Source organism: Priapulus caudatus, unplaced genomic scaffold, assembly GCF_000485595.1.
Source record: "Priapulus caudatus unplaced genomic scaffold, Priapulus_caudatus-5.0.1 Scaffold5651, whole genome shotgun sequence".
Classification (NCBI taxonomy): domain Eukaryota; kingdom Metazoa; phylum Priapulida; class Priapulimorpha; order Priapulimorphida; family Priapulidae; genus Priapulus; species Priapulus caudatus.
The window spans coordinates 1-4,446 of NW_014582712.1; the positions used below are offsets into that span (position 1 = coordinate 1).

Below are 4,446 nucleotides of genomic sequence, written 5' to 3' on the forward strand. Positions count from 1 at the left end.
GCGACGGTACCGTCGCAGGAGCAACAGCCATAATTAATACTACCAGAATAATGTACCGTAGGGGCCTACTCATTAAACATTTATGTAATAATACTAGTAATAGGAATACTAATTACTAGTAGTAGTACTACAGACAGTACAGTACGGCAGATGGGGTCGTTGTCGTATCAGGTACTACAGATAATAGATATGTATACCGTAGTATACACAAGTGTAGCTCATAGGGTCTATGTCCCCCAGGGTACTGCCGGAACGGACCCGGGTCACTATTTGATATGGTTAGGGTTAGGGTTAGGGAGTAGGCGTAGGCGACTGCCTAGACTCGTTAATGGAGTAGGCGAGGTACGGTCCGGCATATTAGATAGTACCAGGGTACGTTCCGGTATACCGGACCGTACCCAGGTAACGTTCCGGCAGTACCCCGGGGGACATAGACCCTCTCAGCACAAGTGTACCTGACCAATGTTGTTTCTACATAAAGCCAAACAAAAAAATAGGTGTGTTTCCTATTGCATCGAAAACAAAAGTAGGGTAGGTAGGTAGGGATTTTATTTTATATTTTTATTTTTTTTTATTCTTTGGTTCCTAATATCCCTCTGATGCATGCTATAAAATGGTGTATAGGTAGGAATAAGTTAGTAAGCAAGTCCAGAACGTGTTTGTAGTAAAAAATGTCAAGTTTAGTCTGTCAGATTTCAAAAAAGAAATTTTTTTTTTTGAAAAAAAATTTAGGTTCGGCCCTAATAATCTAGGGACGGTCGGTCGACCGGAAACACACCTATTTTTTTGTTTGGCCTAACCGTACCGCTGCACTCCATAGGCGCGTTCACACGGACGTTTTTGGCCCGAGCCTAATTAGGCCCGCGCCAGATTTGGCTCGAGCCGAGCGTTCACACGGACGTTTTTGGCCCGAGCCTAATTAGGCCCGCGCCAGATTAGGTTCCATCGAAAACGTCGGCCCAGGCCCGAGCCAAATTTGAGCACCAGCTTTCGGCGAGCGGTAGAGCGGTAGGTGCCGCGAGTGTTGAACGTGTACTTCGACGAAATAAAGTCCAAAACAGTATAAAAATTCGAAAAATTTGATCAGGATGCACGTTTTCAAGATTGATAATTGAACTCGGAACGGAAGTAAAGACTCTGAATCGTACAAAACGCCATCGCGCGACATACTGCCAAAGTATCTGTGAGATAAAATTTATTTGAATTTGAATTTGACAGACAGTATTCACTTGCGTACGTGTAAATGCTCCGACTCAAACCGGCCCGAGCCAAATTTAGCCCATTTGGCTCAAGCCAAACCATGACCGTGTGAACGCGACTCGTAAATGTACCCTGGCGGGAAGTCTCGTTCAGTCACGTGGTATTGTCGTAAAAGCCGGAAAACGGTATAACATAGGAAGAATTTAGCGCCTTTTGATTGGCTGGAATTTGGCAAGATGTCAGCCTCCATGACTTGTAGCCAAAATCCCGAATTATCTACCAAAAACCCTGAGGTCAGCTGTAAACTAATCGGTCCACGAACATAAACAGAAAGTAGAACAAAAACGTATTGCGTATAGGCCCCAGGGTTCTGCCCAGGATTTTTCAGTGCCGGGCGCATCCAGTGTCGCAAGATGCAAGCGCCGTAGGCGCGAAGCCAATCTATGGGGGTCCTGGAGCATGCCCCACCGCAAAATTTTTGATTTTGGATAGTCTGAAATTCAATTTCCTGCATTCTGAGCATGAAAAAGCCCATATATCAGACTGACAAACAGGGGTTTTAGAGGACAAAGTGCAATATCTGAGGTTATTATTTATCAACAGCTTGGATATATACATAGAAAAGAGAAAACAGTACAATTTGTGTAGACAAATATTTGCTACTATTAAACATGATAGCCAGGCTAATGCCAGTCACAGTTTCTGTCAGACTGCTTCAGTTCCAAACAAATGGACACAAACTACAGTGTATTTAGTGTACGATTCTTTGCCTTTTTTTTCTTTTCTTTTTTAAATTAGTGCCAGGCAGAGATAACCGACTCGTTTATAGTGCCGGGCGGCAACCGCGAGCGCCGGGCACACCCGACCACCGCCGCCCACCGTGGGCAGAACCCTGGGCCCCTACACTGCATATATCCTTGATACCTGTTAATACTGCAGTATACGCGGAACGATACGGATACGCAAATCGTATTATCATTTCCTAACTAAACCAAACTCGGCAGCTATAAGCCCAGACCCTCTCATAACTTAAGATTAAGATGAAAATAACACATTTGCACAAAGAATTGCAATTATAGTGATATTATATGTTATATTAATGAGTAAAATATGTGTTTATCATGGAAAATACATCAGAAAACTTACTTATCTAAAGGTTATAAACCAAAACAAACATTTACAAATGGCGTTTGTTCTCTTGTTTTGAAGGTTTACGACATTCTCGTACTTTATCGCGTGGTTTCATATGCTGCCCTACGTTTATGTAAACACAGGGTACATATATGCTGAGAAGATACAGGTCTGGTACACTTGTGTATACATAACGACCCCTTCAGCTACAGTACGTGCCATCTAAGCAGGCAGTGTACGCAAGGTGCAATCCGCAAACGGGGCGTTGATTTGCGATTGTGTTGCGTTGCAATCTTGAGCGCTATCCGCGTGCACAACTAGAGTTAAGGAAACATTTTTTCAGTTTTAGAGTAATAAATCACTGGAATAACCTGTCAGAAGAAGCAGTACAAGCTAAATCAATTCTCGTTTAAAAGCCATGTGGATGAATATGTAAGTATTGGGGTTTATACAAGACAGTGTCAGTAGTCTTCCTACCCTTCGATGCACTCCAAACCTACAGGTGAGGGGTGGAATCAGGTAAATCAGGTAAATCTTCTTTGTAAGGTGCCTTTGATAATGAAGGAGATTGTTTGCGAGGTCACGTACATCACTTATAATATTTATAACTTGTATCATGGTCATCTAAAAATTGGTGTCCCCAGTGGCCTAGTTATAAGTTAAGTGGGGGGCAATATGGCCCCCCCTGTAGTGTTGATATGAAAGTAAAAAGAAAGAAAGAATTGTTCTACTAAAAAGAGAATTGTCGTAGTCAGAATGAAGGCTGTACACGTAGGTACTAGGTACTCAAAAGTGCCTCGAATACCATCTCCTCAGACTGCTGCGATCTACATTTTCAAAATTGTTTAAACTCTCCCCAAACCCCCCACCTGTTTTCCACCCCACCTCCTTGGAATCCTGGATCCGCCACTGAACAGTTTATATCTTGGGAGCAGAGAACAACGAACAAAAATGTCACCTTGTTGCATGGCGCCCAAAACAAATATTGCAGAGCTGCGAGGTGGGGGAGCGTATGGTGTGGAGAGGGAGGCGAGGAAGGCGAGGAACCATTAAAATGTTAAGTCATCCACTATTTTGCACAGTTTGCTGTTTTTGGCCCCCCTGTTAAAAAATCTTGGCTACGCCACTGGGTGTTCCTCATTGATTGATGAAACCAATTCGTTGTACAACAAGTTGAAGTTGTAGCTGTACTCGTCGTCGGTCCTGTTTAGTGTTTTATGACAGGGTCTTGTGCCGTTTTAATAGTAAAATGATGATAAACAAACATGAATTGTATTTACTACGAGTATTAACTTTGGTGTACTTTCTATCGCCAAAAAGTTTCACGTAACTCATACAGATTCTTCTCTGCATTCTGCAACACGTAATCTCACCGCACCCTACTCTATAGCCCTTAATTGTTTGCCGCAGGCTTGTGGCGAACAAGGGCGGCCCATAGTACTAGAGCTAATCGCACGCATAGCACTCTGCTCAAAGATCTGCTAGAGAGTTGAGAGGGTCAATAAAGCTGAGAGGGTCTATGTCCCCCGGGGTACTGCCGGAACGTACCCTGGGGGTATAAGTGAAGTTCATAGTGTCTATATGTCCCCCAGGGTACTGCCGGAACGTACCCTGGGTACGGTCCGGTATACCGGAACATACCCTGGTAACTATTTGATATGGTTAGGGTTAGGGTTAGGGTTAGGGTTAGAGTTAGGGTTACGGTTAGGGTTAGGGAGTAGGCGACTCCCCAGACTCGTTAGTGGAGTAGGCGAGGTACGGTCCGGCATATTAGATAGTACCAGGGTACGTTCCGGTATACCGGACCGGAACAGGATTCTGCTATTGGCTGTTGGGTCCTGATCCGGTTTGCCACCACACAATCTGCAATTCTCCTGTTGTGGAGCGAAGACCTCAAATCACTGCTAACCATAACCCTAACCTTAAGCCTTGTCTTAACCTAATCAAATTAAAATAGAAACGAGCAGTTGTCGCCAACTACATGTATCCCCCGTGATCTAGTATGAATGGAATATCTCTGTAAGGACGTAGAAGGCAGGTAAAGTTAAATAAGTCACAAAGACAAAGGTTTGTTAGACAACTGGTGTGCCTCAGATGTGCAAGTATATGGAATCC

At 43.8% G+C, this 4,446-nt stretch overlaps 1 protein-coding gene across 1 annotated transcript in view; it reads left to right on the plus strand.

Moving 5' to 3' along the window:
- The first annotated feature begins 160 nt into the window (after positions 1–160).
- The window catches only part of LOC106820003 (alanine racemase-like), a 6,908-nt gene continuing 2,622 nt past the window's right edge, over positions 161–4,446 (plus strand). The window contains exon 1 of the mRNA XM_014824567.1: positions 161–171. The gene's annotated coding sequence lies outside the window, so the exon portion shown is untranslated. The remainder of the gene's footprint in view (positions 172–4,446) is intronic.